At 32.4% G+C, this 25101-nt stretch overlaps 1 protein-coding gene across 1 annotated transcript in view; it reads right to left on the bottom strand.

Moving 5' to 3' along the window:
• Positions 1-25101, bottom strand: part of LMF1 (lipase maturation factor 1) — a 745091-nt gene that overhangs the window by 653892 nt on the left and 66098 nt on the right. The window contains exon 3 of the mRNA XM_074279711.1: positions 12978-13050. The gene's annotated coding sequence lies outside the window, so the exon portion shown is untranslated. The remainder of the gene's footprint in view (positions 1-12977; positions 13051-25101) is intronic.

The following is a 25101-nucleotide window of genomic DNA, read 5'->3' as shown; positions in this document are numbered from 1 at the left end:
ATAGAGATTACTTCATAGAGTTGTAGCTTTAATGACAGAATTTCCATTATCTTAAATTTAAAGGCATATGGTAGTTTGGCCCAGACATTCAAAAGAAAAACTGAAAAACATCTTGCAGTAAGGACATTAGCAAGGGACATACAATTTCTTTACCTTTCTTTCCCTAAAGAAAATCTAAGCAGTTCACCTCAATTCTTATCTTGACCATATATGAGTCAGAAGTCAGAACAAGACATAGTGACAACCTAATTTTTCCTAACTACTTCACAAAGATATAATGATGTAAAGGATTTCCCTGTGTACACATGAAGTTTCTTAAAAACCAATATAGGATTTTAGAGGAATTTTCTTTATGCATGTTGAGTCAATGATGTAAGCATTTTATACAGGAGAAAGATTGCATAAAGTACAAATTGAAGATAGATTCCAAATAGGACCCAGACTTATTTTTAGCTTCTTTGGGGATAGCAATGTTCAACATCTGAACTACTCTGCATAATTGAGGTTCATGAGCAAATCAAACCTGGATGAGTGAAGCTGTGTCTGACTATAAGAATAATTGAATTAAAACAAACTGCTTTCTAGAACATGGGGGGCTGGGAAGAGAATTAGATGAACTATAAATTAAAACAGAGGATATGAATACCATGCAAATTCTAGTGTTAGGGTTAACGTGAATCTGGAAACAGTTTAGTGAAAACCTGGTGTGGCTAGAGGCCAGCTCCAAGCTTAGTTGCTTTGGGCTAATCGCTTCCTTCAGGCAAGGTACTCTAGTGCTCTAATAGGTTTTAATAAAAACTTCCAATTGGGCCAGTAAACCCCTCATTAAGCTGTTTTTAAAGCATGAATTTAAGAGCAGCAAGGGTAAAAGGTCGCAAGGAGTATTTAATTCACAACGGCTGGCAAGAGGTGCTGTTGTGATTGAAAACACCAGAGTTCAAGTGTCCAGGGCCATATAAACATCCGATTCTGTCACTAGACCTAGTTAAGTGACAGTTTGAAAAATAGATTTAATAAGGCATAAGGAAAAGTTTCCCACTCTACATGAGAAATAGAAACACAAGATTGTAACATTAGTTAAAAAATAAAAATGGTCAGTATCCACTTAAACAGAATTCTCTTAATTGTCAATATCTTGTCTTAAAAAACTTTCAAAGTTAGCCTACGATTTTATGCCATGCAAATGTCATGAACATATAATTTCTAGTTTTATTAAATCAATGCAAACTACAACTGTATCCTAAATTACATATTATCTTGGCTTTTTCATTATATTCTTTTTTCTATTTGAAAACCTCTCTATTTTCCGTAAGAGTTTTGTAATCAATCTTAGGCTGTAACTACTAACGTGTATCACTTTTCTTAAACATACCAAGGTCTATTATATCCTTCTTATTACTATTAGAGACATTCTAAGCACTGTGCCCCAAATGCTTTTTTTTTAAATGAAAACACACTTTGGGCATACCATAACTCAATTTAGACTCTGAAATAGCACTCTTGTTTTCCCACTACTTATGCTCTTTTCCTGAAATTTGTCCTTATTTTAGAGATCTGTATGGCAATACTTGTTGCTAACAGGCTCAGCCCCCAAATAGAAAGGGCGCCTGGCTCCTAACATCAGCACTTTAAAATTATAGGCCTATCATATTCATATTAGTCTCTCCACCATACAATTCAATATTATCAGATGATTGATTCATTATTTCTTTAAAGAGTGCTGGATTTGGGGTTAGAGAATCTGGGTTCAAATCTCAACTCTATGACTTACAACTCATGTGACCTTATGTAAATCTTTGGACTTTTCTGTTTAATTAGGGGACTGAAACTGAAAAACTCTGAGATTCACTCCATCTCTTACTATAATCATAATACTCTGCAAGAGCAAGAAATGTGTTTTCAGTTCTTAAAAACTATAGATTCTATTTTCATCCTCCTGGAAACACAGCAAAAGCTTTAAATGTTCTTTTTCTATTCAAGGGAATGTCATCATTTAATATCAACTCTGTTAGAACATTGCTCTGAAATTTCTCAACCAGTTTTCTAGTTTAGGTCAACATAATCTTAAGGCTTCAATTATTATATTTTCAATTATTTTGATTGCATCTTACCTGGTCTTCCTGTTTCTAATCTCTCTCCAACTTTAACCCACCCTACATACAACTGCTATAATTCTTTTCCTCCAACATAATTTCACTATTCGAAATCTTATAATGACCTATAATAGAACAAATAGCAGTTATATCATCTAGTCAAAAGTCATCATTTTTAAAGATTAGGGAGTAGAAAAATGAGAAAATAGAAATTTCACCTCTTTGAGAGTGATTTTTGAGAGCTTAAGTGAAATTCATTCTTTTGCTTTTTTTCAAAGATTCAATTTTACCAATATGGGTAGTCTCTCCTCAGACGTGAATGATAATGTCTCTATAACTCAGTAAATAGCCTTCTCAGTTGAGTGAGGCTGAGACAAAAAATATTCATCACCTAGTGGCCAATATTCTAGTGAAAAGCTTTGGATTTTGATTTTACTGACTCAACCACTATCATAATAGCTGCCTCTTTTCTTCTTCCCAGGAAAAGCTCATCACCAGGAAACTTATTATCAGAGAGATTTCATCAGCTTATCAGCTTTTGTATTAACACCTTATTAGTACTTTCCAGAGCTTCTGCCCCTCTTAACTGGAGGGAGTTAAAAAAAAAAAAAACTCCTCCCAAAGGTTCTATATAAAAATAATTCAGAACCCTTTGTTTGTTTTCTACTAGTTTTTCTCCTTAGATTTGTAAATATTACCTGAGCTCAAAGCCAGCCTCAGACACTTAATTAGCTATATGATCCTAGGCAAGTCACTTAAGTCCATTTGCTTCTGTTTTCTCATCTGTAAAACGATTCTGAGGAGTAAATGGCAAATCATTTCAGTATCTTTGCCAAGAAAACTCCAAATGGACATGACTGAAATAATAAACAACAATCACTCCTTGGATTCTACTGACTATCATTATGATCCCAGAAACCACGTTAGTATCTCCCTCCCCCTTCTTCCCACTTTTTAGCTTCCTTGTATGTATTATCTTCTTCTATTAAATTGTAAGCTTCTTGAGGACAGGGACCATTTATATCCTCAAGACTTAGTATCTGGTAAATATTAAGTATTATGTTGTTTACATGTTCATGTGAGAGACAGACAAATCTCCATTGAAGTTCTATTCCAATACTTTACCATGAATCAAAATCGTATTCTAAAGGAAATACAAGGAAGCCAATAGGGAAGTCTTTGAAAAGGGTCCAACAACAGATTATATCCTTTTTTATACAAATGAAAATTTCAAGATACCAAAAGTCTTATATGATGAATTGATTCCTAGGCATTTAATCAGATGATTTGTTAGAATGGTGTAAAAAGCAAAAGCTGAGCCACCAAGGCAAGAAAGAAATATCAAGTTAGAGATCAAGGAGTGTCAAATTCAGAGTTTCTGCACTTGTGATAGGATATGTAATGATATTATTAATCAGAGAAATGAAAATTAAGACAACTCTGAGATACCACTACCTACCTCTCAGAATGGCTAGGATAACAGGAAAAGATAAGGCAGAATGTTGGAGACGTGGGAAAACTAGGACACTGATATATTGCTAAAATTGTCAACATATTCAGCCATTCTGGAGAGCAATTTAAAACTATGCCCAAAAAGTTATCAAACTGTGCATACCCTTTGATCCAGCAGTGTTACTACTGGGCTTATATCCCAAAGAGATCATAAAGAAGGGAAAGGGACCTATATGCGCAAAAATTTTTGTGGCAACCCTTTTTGTAGTGGCTAGAAACTGGAAATTGAAAGGATGCCCATCAATTGGAGAATGGCTGAATAAATTGTGGCATATGAATGTTATGGAATATTATGGTTCTGTAAGAAATGAACAGCAGGATGATTTCAGAAAGGTCTGGAGAGACTTACATGAATTGATGCTGAGTGAAATGAGCAGGACCAGGAGATCATTACATACTTCAACAACCATATTATATGAGGATCAATTTTGATGGAAATGGCTATCTTCAACAATGAGATGATACAAACCAGTCCCAATTGTTCAATAATGAAGAGAACCAGATACACCCAGCAAAAGAACTCTGGGAAATGAGTGTCCCTCTGTTTTTGTCTGCTTGCATTTTTGATTTTCTTCTCAGGTTAATTTTACCTTATTTCTAAGTCTGATTTTTCTTGTGTAGCAAAGTAACTGTATGGATATGTATACATATTGTATTTAACATATACTTTAACATATTTAACATGTATTGGTCTACCTGCCATCTAGGGGAGGGGATGAGGGAAAGGAGGGGGAAAAGTTGGAACAGAAGGTTTTGCAAAGGTCAATGCTGAAAAATTATCCATGTATATATCTTGTAAATAAAAAGCTATATAATAAAAAAGAAAAGAAAAATAATCAACGCATATGTTTTGAAAATAGTTTTTATAAAAAAGATAAGTAACAATAGACAAAAAAAAGAATACAGATGTCCCTCAAAAAAGAAATCTCTTTAGAGAACAATTAGCTAGGGCTTTTTATACTTATAAAATATTATGCATGTTTATCTTTTTAACCCAAATTTTTTCCTTATTATATCAATATCCACATGTTTAATTCTCCTCTACTGTAACATACTTGTCCAACCCTCCCCCTCTCAAAAAAAAAAAAAAGACATTCTTATCCTGAAGAAGGAATTGCAATATTTATTTTTCTTTTTTAAAAGATACATATAAGAATGTTGAACACAGTCTTCTCCATAGGCTAGATTCAGTAGTGAAATACTTAAGATGAAGAGCTAGGATCCCATGGCAGTTATTCTACAGGAACAGTCAATTCAAAAAAGATGGAAAGACTTTAAAAAATATTTCTAATGGGGGGGGATTTCAATAAGGAAGAAAATGGGAGCTATCTAAAGGAAAAAGATAAAACTTTAAAATTTAATTATATGGAATCTAACTAGATTCAAAGAACTAACTGTCCAATGATGGAGATAGGGATAGTTTACAAGATATGAAATATCTTGTTTTCATATAAAAAAAGACTTGAGAATTTTACTGGACTGCTCAATATGTCTACAGTGTTACAGAGTGACAAAAAAAAACAAAAGCAATTTTAGACAGAATTGAAAGAAGCATAATGTTCAAAATGAAGTTAACAGTATAATCCTGTCCTACTTTATACATTCAGACCAAATCTGGAAAGCTAGTTTTGTGTTTAGGCAACATATTTTAAGTAGGATAGTAACAAGCTAGTGCATTTCAAAGAATAACTAATATGGTGAAAAACTTCAAACCATATCATAGAAAGATCAATTAAATAGAGCTTTAGCTGAGAGAAGAGATATTATCAAGTGTTTTCAAGGGTTGGCTTGTAGAAGGGGAATATTCTGTTGGCTCCATATGGTAGAACTAGGAATAATGCATATATGCTATGTGGACAGATTTTGGCTTAATAAAAGGTAAAATTACCTAATGGTTATAGCTTCCAAAGACTGAGTTTTCATTAATGGAAGTCTTTAAGTTAAAATTAAGAGACTATATTTCACAAATGGTGTAGATGGGAATCTTGCTCAAAGATCATTGATCCAAATAACCTCTGTTTTCCCTTCCAAGTCTGAGAGTCTATTACTAATTGAAATCAGTCAACTTTGGTATTATCCACAAAGAGGTTCAAATGATATTAATACTAAACCTGCCTTGGTCTTCTGAAGTCGGGCAATATCAGGTCATTGCTACTGTCCCAAGATCTTTATAACTCAGTCTCTTCATATCTTCTCAGTCTTCTTACACTTTATGGCCTGATACTCATCTGTACCAGTGACACTAACTTGTTCTATTCACAAGACACTCCATCTTTTAGCTCCGGGCATTCTTTCTGGCTATTCACCTTGCTGAGAATGCTGTTCTTCCTCAATTCAGTTTAATGATGTCCTTTCCTTCCTTCAAATACCAACTACAATCCCACCTTCTACAAGTAGCCTTCCCCGACTCTTCTTAATTCCAATATTTTCCCTTCCCCTATTACTCTTAATTCCTGTGCCTTCACTTTGTCAATTTTTTCCCTATCTTTGTGTATTGGATACATTTGTTTTCATGTGGCCTTTAGATTGTAAACTTCTTGAAGGCAGGAACTATCTTATGCCTCTTTTTGTATCCCCAGCACTTACCACACTAAATAAATGTTGATTAGATGATTGATATAGAAATTCTTCAAGAACCCAATTTTTAAAAAATATTTGAAGGGTGTTGAATGTAGTACTCAATATGACTCAGCACTTGCTAAAAGACTATTGCAGCCTTTCATGCTCTAATTTTACCACCAAAGCAAACAAGCACAAGATTTACTTTACAGAATATTCCTCCATCTCTTTGAGAAACCAGTAAAAATAATTCCCAAGGCTTTATGGCATGCAAACTGCTACACTTATATTTCATAACTCACTGTCTTGAGTGAGAAGAATTTTCAGTAACTTCCACCTAAAGGTAAAGAACAAAAAATAACTGAAGGCATTACCAGTTGATCCCATTTGGCCTAGCAGCTTGCTGTTATTTCTACCCTTTGTCAGTCATCTGCCTTGTTTTAAAATTCACCCAGACAGCATACATTCTCAGAAGGTTACCAAACGTTATCCTTACAAATATCCAAAAGCACACTTCCTGCAGGGGTACAGGAAACAGTCAGCATTTACAAAGCTTACTCGATGAATTATTTTTAAAATTTGTTCTTTGAAGTAAATGTTACCAAACTGTAACTGCTTTCAAAGCCCAGCAATATTCAATGCAACTTCTTCAAAAACAGAAAAGGATGGCAGCATTGTTGTTTCAGCTATATTATAACAAAAATATTGTGGTTTTCCTGTGTTCTGACAAAGTCGCTTCAAATTTACATTTCATTCATCTTATTCAGCAACAGCATTTTATCTAAAAACAGGACTAAAGGAATCCTACTGTGAACAAAGAATTTGAAGAGCAGTGGCATATTACTGATTCAGGAGATAAAAATAGATATCACACTCTAGTAAGCCTGAGAAGAATAATGGTCATTTAAAACATATAGACTAATTATACTATAACCTATAGTGTGTACTGAAAAAATTTTAGCCATATTAAGAAAAGGGTAAACTGGTACTTCCCATGGTACTTGAAATACTGAGCTATAATTCATACTTTACCACTGATTAGCTCAGAGGAACTTGAGGTAAACTCCCTTGACATCCCTACTCTGTTTCTATACCTTTAAAATGAAAGGCACAACTACCTTTAGTTTATTCACAGTAATTTTGGGCAGTCAAATGAGAATGGAAAAAATTTCTAAATATGTTGAGTTTCTAAAGAGAATAATGCTATACAAATAAATCTCCAACTATTGTTATGAACTTATTAAAATGAAATTAGGTGCTTCCATAACCATATCTTCAGATCAGTTGAAAATCAAAATACTCTGATCAAAGTCAACTCCACTCCACTATTCCTATCCCAGGAAAACTATTTTCCACAAAGATAGCCTTTCTTTCTATATTAAAAACATAAAGCATTAACCTGAATGTCAGCACACTGATTAATTTTCTTCAAAGCCTGCATGGTGAAGATGTGAATCACTGAATATAACATTAGGGGGAAAAAAAAAAAAAAAACATGGCGAGAACAAAATTGTTTGCAATAAAGAAATCAGGGAAATATGTTACATTGTAATCTTATAATGACATTCAAGATTTGACATGACTAACCATTTTGCTGATACACCAGAAGAATCATAGAACTTTTATTTGATTTGCAGCTAAAATCTTCCATAGGTATGATCTCCCCAATCAGATAGTGGGAGCTATCTTACCTTTTTAGGATGACAAAGTGAGGCAGGTGACCTTACCTTTTCTCTCTTAAATCTAATTCACTTGCATGTCTTGGTATCACCTCGCTGATGTTATGGGCCTCTGAGAATAAAGGATAAACAAAACAACAACCTATGTCCCCCGCATTTAGCACAATATTTTGTACATAGTAAGCACTTACTTAATAATTGCTTCATTCAGTCATCCTGAAGACTTAAGTTTTTCAGATAACCTTTAAAAATAAATATGTAATGAAATAGAATCTCACTTTTTTATTGGACTGAATTCTTACAAACACATTCTCCTCTCAACCATCCTGTGTGGAAGATAGAGAAGATTTTTTTTTTAATTTTACTATTGAGGAAACCAAGGATTGAAACTAGTGAAGTGACTTCCTTACTAAGCTGTTAAGTGGAATAACTGGGACTTGGAACTAGGTCTTTAGATTCAGTATTCAGCATTATATCATACTAACTCTACTGAGGACCTAACAAACCAAGGAAAGCATAGCTATAACATCATAGAAAGAAAGAAAAAAAAAGACTTCATATTTTCTAGCCACATCAGTCAGTCCACTGAGTCAGCTTCAACTCTATTTTTTCCTAAGTCAATTGGGGTTCAGTGACTTGCACAGGGTCACACAGCTAGGAAGTATTAAATGTCTGAGACCAGATTTGAACTCAGATCCTCCTGACTTCAGGGCTGGTGCTCTATCCACTTACGCTACCTAGTTGTTCCAACTTCAGCTCTTAAAGGAAACTCAAGAATCATCAGATTGACCACTCAATGCTAAAAGTAATGGATTTTTATTTGATCAAGTTTAAATTCACATAAGAAAAACCTTTAGACGTGTATGGGAAATAGATGGAATGGGAAGCAAAGGCCGCAAAAGAAGCATATAACCAAGGTAGCCAATAAACCTCAGGTACTATGTTCTTTGAGCCACAGAAGGGAGAAGTATGCACTTCAATAAGTCTTAAGGAAAAAGATACTTTGCTTCTCTGGCACCCCATTTCATCAGCTGTACAACACAACAATCTGAAGTCCCACACCTCCTTTACTCAAAGGCAACTTACAACTCCATTCCAACACTAATATATTGAGCCAGCACTTCCAAAGTAGAACAATGCAGGTACATGCTCATGCACGCATACACACACACACACACACACACACACACACACACACACACACACACACTACACCATGCAGGCTAATGAATCCAAATTAGGAAAGTAGGACGATATCACACCAATAATCTTAAGTATTCCACATATTGGGGAAGGTGCCAAAGTAAGTGAAAACCATAATTTTTATGAGAAAAATTAATTTGTTTCCTATCTCAGATGTCACAGACAAAAAGATACTAGAAATTGGACAGCAAGTCCATATAGAGGTTTGGGGTCTAGACACTTACAGTAGATTCCAGTCTCCCACAAGAAAGGCTAAATTCCACAAGTAAGAGAGGTATTTTTGAAAATCATAGCACAAAACTGAATTTCTTTACAACAGATATATTCTTTATATTTTTCAAATCTACCTAATCTTAATATCATCTAGCCTTTATCTCTCCCTTGCATCCATAAATGAAAGCAAAATTACTAGATACTTTGATAAAATCTATGAGTAACTATATATAGATATTTGTGACACTACTTTGTCTTAGTTACAATAGCAATAATAATAAAAACAATAGTTAACATTTAATAGCTCTTACTGCCAAGCATGATGCTACGTGCTTTATAACTATTATTTCATTTGATCCTCACAAAACCCTTGGAAGGTAGGTTCTATTTATTTTCATTTTACAGATGAGGAAACTGAGGCAAACAGAAGTTAAATTATTTGTCCAAGGTCATACAGCTAGTTAAGTGTCTGTAATCAAATCTGAACTCAGGTCTTCTTGACTACAGGCCTGGCATTTGATATATCCTCTGAGCTACTTAGCTGCCTCTATATAATACAAAACAAGTGTATCAAATCCCCAGAACTCTGGAATCTCATGAATCACATTTTAAAACACATGAGTGGTTGAAGGTTTCCTTCTGGTTTCAAAAAGAATTATTGAACATCTTAGTTATTCAGCTTAAAAGAATATAAAAAATCTTCAGAAAGCTTTTAGCCCAATTCCTCAGAGCAGCATAGAGATGACTTCCTCAGATGCTACACCAGCAGGTGTTCCTGGTAGATTCCACTATGATAGAAACATAGTTATTGGTGACAGACTATAGCAGTTATCCAAGAACCAATGTTGATAAGTATGGGGGGTAGTGGTTAGCAACCACTAAGAAGGCCAGTAGACAATTATTTTGTTATGACAATCCATAAAAAAAATGAAAAGTTAAAAACAGTTCTCAAATCTATTTGATTCCTTTTTGTTTATATAATGTCCATATTGGAGAGGCAGGAGAGAAATATACCATATCTAAGGGATAGGACCTAAATGTGGCATAGGAAGTAGAGCCTAATTCAAATAGAAATGGAGGCCTTTAAAGCTATATAAAAGAAATCATTGTGGGTCAAATAGTGACTTAGAAAACCATATATTAATGTTATCTATGTTATTATATTCTTACCTATATTGTTAAATATTTCCCAGTTACATTTTAATCTGGCCTGGCCTCCCTCAGGAGTTTTCTGGACTACTTGAAGCAGGAGGGTCACAAGTCTGACACTTCTGCAAGGTCCTCCATGGATGATGAGACTCTCTCTGAAAGCATGGAGCATGGAGACATTAAATCATATCAGAGATTGGTACTCTAAATACAAATTGTAGGAAAACTGCTAGATCTCAATTCAAGAAGATTTGGGTTAACAGCCTATATCTATGGAACCCTGGAAAAATAACAATTTATGTGTCTAATTAATTCCCCTGGATTTATCTAATAAGATAGAGGATTTAGTGGAGAGAATTTCCACAAAGGAGCTTCTTCATGCTGTTGAAATCACAGGTATTTCTTATACTTTCTTGCTCTAAATGTGAGACATTGGCTCAGTGACCATAGTAAAATTAATACTGATATTCTCCCTATAGAAGAATTTCCAACTAAATAGAAAGATGAATCACAAGTTTTTCTTGAACAAACAAAAGAGCTGCTAGAATTGATTTTACCTTGTTCCCAAAGGCAAAAAAGATAATCATTAATGGGACATTTGGTTTTCTTACCTTTGCAGTGTTCAGGTAGGGATAAAAGTGTTTTGTAAATGTTAAAGAGTTCTGCATAAAAGTTTTCCCTAAATAAGAGACTAAAATAGTAGTACAAATATCATTGCATTGGTGAAGAAAGATGGTCAGGGTAGTGGGAAAGGAAATCTGTTACCAACCACTAAAGTTTAAAATGCTCTAGAATAACTTTTAAAATAACACCAAAATAACCCTGATTTTAATCATGTTAGATAGAAAAGAAAATTTCACCTCAGAGATATACTTAGTTGCATATAATAAATACTTAAGGAGTAGGAGGGCATGTGACTATTAAACTCATTCCAAAACTAAACTAAATCATAGAATCAAGAAACCTCAGAGTTGGAAGGAACCCCAGAGGTCATTTAAGCTAACCCATTTCTGATTAAAAATTCTATTTAACACATACATGATTTGTATTCTAATTTTTTCTTGAAGACTGCTAGTGAGAGGAATTTTATATTACCATCTACATCTTATTAGCCTATAAATATTTTAATAGAAATTTTGCATTTGAATTTTTATCTTTAATAAGAAAGGGGGGAAAATAGGACCAAAGGGTTGTGCCTTTTCCTAGTTGTCCAAAACGACTACTGAAATTTAAGAACTCACTAAACTACTGTAGATTGTATGTCCCTCTGCTAGTGGCCTGAAAGAGTTAATAGTATATCCAAGGTGCCTCAGGCACTAGAAGAATTAGACTCATAAATATTAAACAACCACTACCATAATATTATTAAGTCTAATACTCCTTTCAGAAAGGAAAAGTGAATAGCAAAGACTGTGCAATAAAATCCACCAATAATACTAAGAACCTGCTCGTCCATCTGTCCTCTCAATATTTCCCCTTCTCAAGGCAGAAAGCTAAGTATACCAGGAAAGCTAACTAGACTACACAAAATAGAAGTCCCATAGTAAAAGATATAATTGATCCAAAAAAAAAAAAAAAAACCACCAACCTTTTCCTTTCTCTCCCACTGATACCCAAGAAGAAAGTGAAGCTTTTAACTAAAGTAGGAATTCTATGGAATTCTAAGTGGGGAATTCTATGGAATTTCTATGGAAGGATATTTTCCTTCAGTATCTTTTAGAAGCTTAATAATTTTCAAACATGTATAAGAAAAATGTTTGTTGGTTTTCCAAGACTAACACCAAAAAATTTTCCATCTGAATTTGCATTATTAACAGAAGGTACAACCGTTTGTAATAGTTATGCACAATTCTTTCTTCCAGTTTTGGCTTGCTGGGGTTTATCTACCTGGATATACCTGCATGCTCTCTCAGTCTGTCCTACCTGCACTATGTTTACTCAGTGCATGTAAATGTCTCTTATTAAACAAAGTAAATTAAAAAGTAGGTGTTAAAAATCATATTTTACTCAACTGTGTTGAATACAGTATCAAGCTACCTTGGCCCAATCTACTTGGACTTGAATGCCCAATGCAGATTTCAACTTTATGTTGAGAATTGTATGAGGCATAAGTATGCTGTAGAAAACTCACCACGTTATGTAAAGATGAGATATGTCTTTGTGATCCTTTTTACATGCATAAATGTGCATATCTCTTTTTCATGTACCCCAGAGAATCAAGTTGAATAATAATATCTGTAGATGTATTCATTATAATGTAATTGAACTGTCACCACTATGCCTACAAAAACTTATTCTATTCCAGCAAGGTGGAGATTGAATTTCTAAGCAAATAATGGATCTGAAAAATTCATGATTTCACACATCTGCATTAGTTGGTCATTCTCAGATCAGAACAGGGGTGCCTGCCTAAATCAGGATTCTATGACTAAACACCTAATATTATATTAAAGCATTACAAAAGCTGAGTCATTTAGAAACAAAGACTATATTAAAGAGTTGTTCACTAAAACTTTGAAAGGTAGTAAGACTGAAACAAAATATATAAAAATCCTTTCAAGATACATACCCCCAAAATAGATCGCCAGGTAAATTCCTGGAGATAGTTTTTCTGAATTTATAATCACTTACCAAAAGCATACCTGAAAAAGAAATAGAAAAAAATACATTAAAATATGGTTTAACTTCACTTTTAAAGCACAGCATATTAGTGATGTAAAAATTTAGTAAATTATCTAAGTGAGATGCAAATAAAGTGAAATTCCAACACTTATGGGACAAAAACTGATAGGACAGTGTATGCAGTTAGCACATTAATAATACAAATAGATATCAGTTTTGGTTTATCCTCTATAAACTCTCAGTTGTCTGTGTTTTGTATTTGCTACCCATCAGAGTGACCCGATACACACAATCTCAGTTCCTAGAAAAAATCTCAGATATTAGAACTGAAAGGGACCTACCTTGTAGATCCTTAATTCCAACTAGTTAATCCATCTAATTAGATGAGAAAACTCAGGCCCAGGAAGGTGAACTTGCTTTCTCTAAATCATAAAACTAGTAAATAATATGCTGAATCTAAATTCAAACCCAGGCCTTTCCTCTAAATGAAAAGGACTCTATTCCTTTCTTCCTTTTCCATCTTCCCCTCTCACCAATCTTCTAGCTTTGATTTATTTATTTACCATCACCAAGCCATATTATTGATCTGTGTTATAAATAAATTCAAGTAATGATATGATATATTATCTACTATTAGGCTAAAGGGCCTGTGTGGAAAGGAAATGCCATTATTAAGTATATGAATATTGTAACTGAATTCTGATGCACTATAAAATCACTCAAAACCCTGGCAGGATATTACATATTTATTTAGATTTGAAAAACTTTCCAGAGTATATCACTGATATGTCTTTAACCCCATTCAAATTCAGGCTATGTTAAAGAATGGGATTTAAACTAAAAGAACATGATGTCATCTCACCTCTAATGATACAAGAAAGATCTGTGCCCTAACTCTGTCAAAACTAACTAGAAAACTAAGGTTCCTCAGATTGAATTAAGATTGTATTAACTTACTTTTATATTGTTATAATGGAAGGTTAGCAGCAAACTTTTAAAAATAATCAAAATGCCCAAAAGATAAATGCTTCCAAGACTGTAAATTTACAAAGCAAAGAAAAGCAGCACTACATGTGGCCCAAGAACAGAAGATTACCACACCTGTTACAATAGACAGTATCTTTCATCTCTCCCAAGGATTTAACACAGAGCATAGTCTCTTGATTAAAAAAAAAAAATGACAATTTGAATGACCATGAAATAATGCTACATACAATGACTTCGAAACACTTTCATTTTTAATAAGGAAGCTGATTAAACAGTAAAATGGCTAAGTTAGTTTCAGAAGTATTCCATCAAATTTAATCTACCAGAAACTATGGCATTAGAAATGCATTTTAAAATTTTTGATCAGGCAAATTGCCACAGTACACAAATTTGTAAAACACCACTGCAGGTGACAAAACTAACCCTACCATTTTTAAAACAAATTTCATTCAAATGTAAACATCTTAGAAAAGTAATTAAGTGACACAGAACATTAAATTATTTTCATCAGATTTGCTTGGAATTTTTCAACCTGTATTTTTTAATAGCTTTACCTGCTTTGAGTTTTAAGTGACAAGACTACTTGTTAATAAGATTTTTAAAATAAAGCTGGTGGATCCAATTATATGGTGGAGGGGAGAACTAAAGAGTCTTCATTATTTTAGAGCTTTTGTTATATTATTTTTTTCCAACAGCTGGAACTTGTTTTACAAGATGTTGTCTTTCATGGATTTTTTTTTAATTTCTTAAGTCCATCTCTACTCCTAAAAACTTAAATTTTCCATTAAAATGGTCCATTTTAATAAATTACATCAAATTATTTTTAAAGGCATGTTTTTGCTTCATATATCATTGGCTTAACTCTACCTGATTGGCAATTCATTAGGCTCCGTCATTCTGAAGGGGGCAAAAATAATCATGAAAGGGGGAGAATGTGCTGAAGGCTGGCAGAAATCCTGCTGGAAAATAGCCCACTTTTTAAATACCTAAACAGTTTTCTGCTGTATAAAGTATTTTATTTTATAGATTGAGCTTTTTATGTAAGGCTACTAGTTTATAGAAAACCTTTGATTGGAATGGGGCATTAAGTTTAAAACAATTTTCATTAAAATGGCATAACATAGAAATAGGTAATATGGAATTGTTCCTTCTCATTTCTAAAGTCATTACTTCTTCCAGTTATGGTACAGTCTAAATGTAAACTCACAAGAATTATTCTATTTTCTTGGCAGACATAAGGAACCCCCCCGAGGCCTATTTAAGAAGCATACAGCAAGGAATTAATAATAAATTGTTTTCTGACGTGTGTCTGTTGCTGATTACATCAATCAAAACTGAAGAACTTGTCATGTGATGACAGCCAAACACTTGTGAATTTATTTCTCTGAAGAAGCTCATGATGAAAAATGCCAAGAAACAAAAGCAAATGGCTCTCTGAGCAACTAAATAAAATCAATAGGGTTTCTTAGCTAGAAACTACTGGATTAACTGGGGCAGTAAAAAAGGTGGGAGGAGAATATTTTCTTAAATCTCCTTTGCCTTTCTTCCCATAACAAAATGAACTAAGTAGCAACATTTCATTAATAAATATCGTGAGGGTGCTGGGGACAAAAGAGAGAAGAAATCCTTCTTTCTATCCAATGTCCTCTTCCAGGAGAAAAAATTTCCCTTTTGCAATATTTCTTCAAGTCATAATGAATATGGATGGAGAAAGATCATATTAACAGAAGCAAGAGGTAAAACAGCTAGTGTTAGGAATTAATTAAATAATGTTCTTATACTAATACTCAAAATTATATAGGTCCATGAGGGCTTTGCTTGGACAGCTTTAATCTTGGAAACAGCCATTCAAGCAACTAGGAAAAGACAGACAATGAGCAATTTCAAAATACCAGACCTAGTAAACTAATAACAACTTAACAGTGAAGTAGTACAGTATAACCATTGTCTTGTATTTACGTTTTGGCTTTTTAAAGGTCTTGTCTAAAGTCCCTTTCAGTTCTAACAACATTTCATGAATGTATAAATTTTAATTTCTAATCTACTATGGAGACAAGACTAACATATTAAATAGTTAGGAGGCAATATAAGGCAAAATAAATTAAATGTTGGGTTTTATTGTACAGACTATAAACCAACTCTGAACTGTAAAGTTCAGAGGAAAAATGGAAGCTAGGTGAAAAGGTGGATACTGTAGTACTATAATTGGAGTCAAAAAGACCTGAATTCAAATCTCTAATTCACCTGCCAGCTATACTGACCTGGGTAAATCACAAGTTCTAGACTCAATTTCCAATCTGAAAATTGAAGATCATAATAGCTCCTATCTTGTAGGCTTGTTGTGATAGTCAAATGAGATAACACATGTAAAGGGATTTGCATACCTTAAAGCACTCTCAAATTCTAATTGTTATTAAACACTAACTATTCAAATCAGCATGGGCCAAAGTAGTTAGGGATGTGAGCAGATATAAAGGAAAGAAACTATTTATTCTAAACAAGAGGAACTAGGTAAGCAAAGGCAATAAACTGAGAACTGAAATGAGAGACATTTTATAAGAGGCACAGTAATATTAAATTAAGTTTTGGGTCAGATTTGTCTCTTATTCTCACAGTCATTCTAGATGTATCATTTAACTTTGCTGAGATCGAGTTTCTTCATAAACAAAAAGGGAATGATAGTAGTATCTTCCTCACAGGGTTCTTATAATGAAATGCTGTGCAAATTTTAAAGTGCTATATTGTGAATTATCTCAACATATTCTTCTTGGTTTTTGATGCTGTTCAGATAGAAACAACCCCAAATAAGTCACTATCCTGTAATTTTTTATATTTAAATATTTTCAAACTATTTCACAAGTGAATAAAATGACTTCATTCTTTTTTTTTTGCTGTAATTTAGTAAGAGTACTGAGATATAAGTTTGTCTTCTATAGAATCATTGAAATAAAATTTTCAGTTCACCTCCAGAAGGAGATAAGATACATGTACTTATCCTATTCTCTCTCTCTCTTTTTTTTTAAATTAAAGCTTCTTAATTTTCAAAATATATGCATGGATAATTTTTCAACATTAACCCTTGAAAAACCTTGTGTTCCAAATTCTCCCCGTCTTCTCCCCATCCCTTCCCCTAGATGGCAAGTAATACAATATATGTTAAACATGGTAAAAATGTATGCTAAATCCAATATGTGCATATATATTTATGCAATTATCTTGCTTCACCAGAAAAATCAAATCAAAAATGAAAAAAATGAGAAAGAAAATAAAATACAAGCAAGCAACAACAAAAAGAGTGAAAATTCTATGTTATGAACCGCACTTAGTTCCCACAATCCTCATTCTGGGTGTATATGGCTCTCTTCATCATAAGATCATTAGAACTGGCTTGGATCATATCATTGTGGAAAAAAGCCATGTCCATCAGAATTGATCATTGTATAATCTTGCTGTTGTCATGTACAATGATCTCCTGGTTCTGCTCATTTCATTCAGCATCAGTTCATCGAATTCTTTCCAGGCCTCTCTGAAATCATCTTACCTATTGTTTCTTATAGAAGAATATTCCCTAACATTCATATGCCATAATTTATTCAGCCATTCTCCAATTGATGGGTATCCATTCACTTTCCAGTTTCTTGCCACTACAAAAAGGTCTGCCACAATTTTTGCACATGTGGGTCCCTTTCCCTCCTTTAAGATCTCTTTGGGATATTAGCCTAGTAGAAATACTGCTGGATCAAAGGGATGCACAGTTTGATAACTTTTTGAGTATAGTTCCAAATTGCTCTCTAGAATCATTGGATCCATTCACAACTCCACCAACAATATATTAGAGTTCCAGTTTTCCGACATCCCTTCCAACATTCGTCATTATCTTTTCCTGTAATGTTAGCCAATCCAAGAGGTGTATAGTGTTACCTCAGAATTGTCTTAGTTTGTATTTCTCTGATCAATAGTGATTTAGAGAACCTTTTCCTATGACTAGAAATAGTTTCAATTTCTTCATCTGAAAATTGTCTGTTCATATCCTTTAACCATTTATCAATTGGAAAATGGATTAAATTTGTATAAATGAGTCAATTATCTATATATTTTAGAAATGAGGCCTTTATCAGAACCTTTGAATATAAAAAGGTTTCCTATTGCTTCCCTTCTAATCTTGTCTGAAAAGATGAACTTTGTTATTATTTTTCTAGATCTGTAAAATAATTTCTAGGATGTTTGAATTGTGTGGCACTGAATAAGTAAATTAATTTAGGTAGTATTGTCATCTTTATTATATTTGCTTGGCCTATCACTTATCCTATTCTCCAAAGGTCTTCATTTCTTCTTTTAGATCTTTATGTTTTGAAATCTTTTCATTTTAGATAGTTTTGTAATAAAAGCATTAAATAAAGTGATATCTATAAATAGTCTTTAAATAGGTTGTTCTTAAATCTTCAAAGATCACTGTTATGTCTAAGCAACAATTTTACTTTCTAGAGACTGGCTACAGTATACTCAAAGATATCTTGGAGTTTATATTTGTAGTAGTATGATTTGTCATCTGTTAATTTATAAAAGTGGAGAGACCTTCTGGTATGTAAATCTAGCCAAATGAACATGTTTTTCAAAAATTCTGGTAGATATTGTATTATTTAAGCCTGCAATAAAGTTTGCATAGTTTATTTTTTTTAATTTTCCTTTCTTAAAATTAAATTGATTTGTTCTCAGTTCAGTTTAAGTACTTTTAGTGATAGCAAAGCACAGGAAACAAAGTAGATGTTCATCAACAACTGAGTAATGTCCAAACATGAATGCCATGTACTACTATTGTTCTGTAGTAAATTAATTATATTTAATCTTGTCCAAAAATTGTACATAAGGTACAAAGTAATCTTCAATAGAATACAAAGAAGCATAGAAAGACTCAAGTGAACTATTGCAAAGTGAAATAAGCAGAATCAAACAAATAATACATATAATGATTTCAACAATGTAAATTGAAACTCATAATTATAGAACAACCAGAAATAACGTCACAAAATTATAAAGAACGGGTTTGGCCATAAAGAATAAGTATGAGAAAAACACTTCCTCCAACTACTTTGCGAAGTTAGAGAATTATTGCATATATTGTCAGATTTTTTTCATTATACAGATTGGTTATGATGAAGGAAAGGGTTTCTTCTTTTTACTTTTTCTTTTAAAGAAAAGTCTTTTCTATATGAAATGGCTCTCTGGCCGGATAGGGAGAGATTCAAGGAGAAAATAAAGGCTGTTAAAAATTAAACCTCAATAAAACTAATTTTTTTTAAATTAATGAGCATTTATTTTTATCTCCTGACCCAAAAAGGAAACTCTCCTAAATATGCATAATAAAGGAAAAAAGGAATTGTACAGTGGTCATGTCCCACAAATAGATATTTTATTTTGCACTTTTAGTCCATCATCTCCATCAATAAAGTGGGTAGCATGTTTTATCATCTATCCCCCTGGAATTATGATTGATTATTGCATTGATAAGAATTCTTAAATCTTTAACAATTGTTTTCATTTACCATATTGTAGTAATAAAAATTATTTTTATTTACAATACTGTAATTCCTAGTAAGGACAACTCAAACTTTTTTAAGTTCTTAACCTTTGTACACATCATGAATTACTTTTATTGACTAGATGATGTGGTAAGGTCTTCACGTGCATTTTTAAATTTAAATTTTGTTTTACAAGTTATAACTTTGGAATGCCAGTGAATCACTGTAATATAGTTAGCCTTAGTATTCTCATGTTATGCTCAATGTGTTTTGCTTAGAGAAGACATATTATCTTTATCCAAAGATAAAATTTGACTTCCAAAATCAAGTCCAAAGCTTTTAGTCTCTCTCATTCCCTGACACACAGTATGTTTTACATTTTCACTTCCATGGAGAAAGTTTCCATTTTAATGTGCCTTTCAATGGAATCATATATCTTGAAGTCATCTGTGTCCATCAAATAATTAATACAATATTTAATATGACTCCTTGAATCTTAAAAACAATGTTCAGTCTATTTAAAAGTAATGACAATTGATTTAGCATGAGGTAGATTGATAGCATGCTCAAATTATCTCATTGAAAAATAAACAATTTTTATTGACATTGTATAAATGATTTATTTTAAAAACAGAATTGTTTCCATGATTATTATACTTCTATTTTATATATGTGTAGGACATGTTATTATCATTTTCTCATATTTTTCTACTCAATTCAGATATAAAATGTCCTAAGATAAGTTATTATTCTCTATTGTTCTTTTATATTTAATGTTTCATGGCCTATATTCCATAAATAAATAAAATAATTGGTTTTTGTAACTGAATAAAAATAAGGAAATAAGCTCATCCTCTGTAAGCTCACTGAAAGTATTCTTGTAGATTAGGGAATATAGACAATATGTACTTTATTCTATTTCCATGTGATTTTTATCTCCTCTGCTGGGGCTCTATATTTTGAAAGCTTTCCCCCCATATAGCTTAAAGCTTAGGAGTATAAACATTGTTCTTAAATTTTGACGAAATTCTGACTTGGTAACTGTGGTCAATAATGTAGTCTGTAATAATGGCCAATTCCAAATCAGTTTGATTAGTTGAGTTTTACACTTTGAGGTCTGTATCTACAATATAATTTGTCAATCACTGAAAAACAGCAAAGTTCTCATAGATAATACTAGTTATCATATTGTGCCTTGCGAAATATTTCATAGGTACTAAATTTTAACACTCTGCATTAATGGTTTACATATCATTTTGTTGACAATTTATATTGAGCACTTACACCAGGATTCTTAAGGATAACTTCTCAGTAACTTCTGGTAGAATGATAATGGTTTTGCTATCATCAACCCATTCATTTTTTAAAATACACCTGTATGAATCAGTCATTTGTTTAACACTTGTCCTCATATCATTAGCTGAATTCATGAAGATGCCTCCTAAGAAGGACATTTCAATTCCCTTCTTGGATCTTAGTCACTGCCCAGGATCTTTTACCTTTTTTAGAAGTAAATTATTTTTGGTAATTTCACTTTCCAGTTATGTCTTTTAATATCTTCATACTTGATAAATTTTGACTGAAGAAGATCAAGATATTTGTAAACAATATCTTCATTCAATAGTTTACTATAACCTTTGGATTCAAACTTAAAGATGAGTTTGTTATCTTTTCTTAAGAAACTAAATAAATTTTGACGAAATTCTGACTTAATTGAATTCATGTCATTTTCAAATATAATTTATAAAGCTTTCATAAGAAAATATATGATTGGTATCTTTTTCAGTAGGACCATTTCAATCAATAAACATTTAATAAATGTTTACTATGTACAAGGCATACAGATAGCTGAGGATACAAAAAGAGGCAAAAATAATCTTTTCCTTCAAAGAGCAAACAACCTTTTTGTTTGTTTCTGATCAAAATTAGTTTTATTTTTAAAAGTATTTTCCCTAATAACATATCAAGAAAAATTTTAACATTAATTTTTATAAGATTTTGAGTTCCAAATTTTCTACCCTTGCTCACCTTCTCCAAAAATAGTAGGCAACTGGATATAGGTTATATAAATGCTATCATGTAAAACATATTTCCATATCATTCACAATTGTGAAAGAAAAAAAACAAATAAGAAAAAAACACACAAAAAGAGTAAAGTGAGTGGAAAAAAGTATGCTTCTATCTTCATTCAAATCCATCAGTTGTTTATTTGGATGTAGACAGCATTTTCCTTATTGAGTCCTTTGTACTTGTTTTAGATCATTGTGTTGCTGAGAAGCGCAGTCATTTATAGTTAGTTGATCATCACACAATGTTGCTGAATCTGTATATAATGTTTTCCTGGTTCTGCTCATTTTACTTTGCATCAACTCTTACTTTCCAGCTTTTTCTGAAACTTGCCTGTCCATCATTTCTTATTATACAATAGCATACCATTATATTCATACGCCAAAGCTTATTTAGCTATTCCCCAATTGAAGGGTTTCCCTCAACTTCCACAATTTTGCCACTACAAAGAGAATTGCTTTAAATATCTTTGCACATGTAGATCCTTTCCCCTTTTTTGTAAGAACTCACAAACTTGATATCATCCTTGTTCTTCAAACAATTAACAAGATGCTTTAATTTGATTCCCCTTTAAGCTAATAAATTCAATATTTCATCCATGTTTGGTCATAGATAAGAGATTGTAGTAGATAGCTAAACAGAATAATAATGGGTTTAAATTGCTTCCCTAAAAAAGGCCACACTTTCTATTATTTGTCCTTGACCTTACAGTGTCTGGAGTATTTTAAGTCTACAATGGCTTTCCATGTACCCATCAAATACACCAGTGTTCTCATTATGGTTAGGTCTATTTTTTTGTGACTGAAAGATAAAGTTGCTCTTTTTAGCCCCTTAGACTTTTGGCACACTCTTTTTATATTCCTCAGCCAATTAATTGATTTTGTGTGTTACAATTTTATTTTCACAATATACAAATGTAACTACTTTGTATAAGATTCATCAACTTGAAATTAACTTGTATGTGGAGGCTGGTGCTGCATTTTTCAGATAATAGATATGACTTCTATTATGTAACCCCAACTCAAAACTGAGTTTAAAGAAAAATGTGATAAAATATTGTTGGTAATCTATGCACCACTGGAAAGTATTTAAACCAAAAATTATTATCTTATTCAGTTTATACTTTCCAGAGCAGCTAGAATTTCAGTAACCTCCCCTGACATAACTGTACAGTAATTAACTACAATAATGGTGCACAAGCTTTCTGTTTCTTTTTTAATTCAAGCTGTGTTTTCATTGTATTGAACTTCTCACAACCATAAAGATGAATATAAGTCTTTCTTCTTCCAGGGTTATTCATTCACTTTACTTCTCAAGACTCTGATCAAGTTATTAATATTCAACTTTTATTTTGTTCTTTTGTAGTTTTGACCTCATATATCATTTTAACTTTTTGACCTTGTTTATCAAGTGTTGATTATGAGAACATGGAATTTCTGATATGCTTTTGTTTTCCATATTCCCTTCCTCCTAGATTTCTTTTTGTTGACTTTAATTGGGCAATATACAAATTTTCTACCATCAAGATATTGATATAGTTTTCCACTACTTTTCCAATTTTCTGACTCCAATTAATTCTGCAGTGGTAGTATTTGATACCTATTTTTTAGGATTATTCCTTGAGAGTTCCTTTTTTTCTATGAGTCTTAACTGTGGCAAGAGATCTTGCATACATTTGTTGTATGAAGGTCCTGAAATGTACACAGTCTATGTCAAAAGCTATTAGAGGATATGTTCATTCATAATAATTATAAAAGATATCTTTTTCAATTACCCTATTTATACATACATATATAGCAGGTATAATTCACTTGCTAATTGGTTTAATGTTATCAAACTCAAAAGATTTCTGATGATTACAATTTAAGTATGTTTATCGCCTTTTAAAAATAATGTGAACACTTGTGCTACTTCTGTCATTCACTTCATTATTAAGTATAATTTCTGGAGTTTCATCAAGTAAAGGTTTCTAAATGAACTTGAGTTTTCAACTTTTCCCTTTTCAAATTTTAACAACTTTTCAATTTCATCATTTATTTCATCTAATAAAAGTTTATGACAGCCCAGCACTGCTTGGCAATACATTGTTGTGTGACTTGGAGATGAGGGCACCAATGACTAAAAAAATTATGAACCCTTTGAGTGTATTGTGAGATTTGTTTCCAATTTTGTTACAAGCAAAACATTCTTATCTTCATTCCATTTTGTGTCCACTCATGGTTCACCCACTTTAGCGGTCAATACATTCCCAATGAAGCAATTCTATCAGGAAATATATTGGTATTTCTAATGGTATCAGAAAACAAAAATACCACTTTAATTTCTGTCCTCTGTCAAGCTGATCATTCTAATATTTTTTAAGAGAGTCACTGCATGCCTAAACCAGCTTGTCTATTTTTTAGATTCAACAAGACCAATTTTATCACATTTTCCAGTATGTTAACCTGGTAAATATTTAACAACTAGAAAGTTGGTAAATGTTTAACAACTGACTCTCTGAGGAAAAAATTCACAAACAAGACTTTTTTAAAAAAACTTAATACATTATTAATATTTTCTCCATTACTTTCTAAAACCTAGACAATCAACAAAAGAATAAAGTCCTAATTTATAACATTTGCCAATCTCCAGGGCAAAAAAATGTTCACATTGAAAATTTAACAATCAGTTCTTGAGCCTGTTTGAGTTGGCTCCAGCATACCCCTGGTACTAACCATAACAAGACCCAAATGGCTAGTCTTTCACATTTTTCAATAGGTCTTCAATCTCCCAGATACTTCCTAACCTGTCTTATCCCTTAGCCACTATGAATAATAAGCTAGGTTTTCACAGGGTTATTATTACTATTACTATTGGTCTGAAATGACTATAGTGAAAACTAACACAGAGGATACACATTAAAATCTAGTAAAAATAAAAGCATAAGTACTTCATGATCATCAAAACAAAGCTAATTACTCACATAATAATTTGAAAAGAAAAATAAAAACTACAAAAAGTAATTAAATTTAGATTTATCCAAGGATCAACCTCTTGATACTCTTGGAAATCCTGAATGACTGAGAACCTGGAAAAAGATAAAGAACAAAGGCATCTTCAGAGACAAAAAAAAAAAATATTTGAACAGTAAGCAGGGATGAAAAGAGCAGATAAGAACTAGACCAAAAAAATCATACCCAATTCTATGTAAACTCATTGAACAGAAATAAAGAAAATGTGAAAAATGCTCATAAATTGCTAGCTTTTTCACATATACATATCCCTAAAAACGGTTACCATAATAAGAGAAGGGACAATATTTCTAACAGAAAACCAGAGAAGCAGAAATGAAGAGAAAGAATAAAATAATTGCAGAGAATAGGGAGGAAAGAAACTTAGTGATGTCAAAGTAACAAATTAAGTCTTTTAGTTCCACATCTCATCTATTTGAACCTCAGCTAAATTAACAGCAATTTATAAGAATTTAAGACAGAAAAATATAAAGTTAGCTAAATTTAT

Source organism: Sminthopsis crassicaudata, chromosome 1 (assembly GCF_048593235.1).
Source record: "Sminthopsis crassicaudata isolate SCR6 chromosome 1, ASM4859323v1, whole genome shotgun sequence".
Taxonomy (NCBI): Eukaryota; Metazoa; Chordata; class Mammalia; order Dasyuromorphia; family Dasyuridae; genus Sminthopsis; species Sminthopsis crassicaudata.
This window is presented reverse-complemented; position numbering and strand designations above follow the sequence as displayed.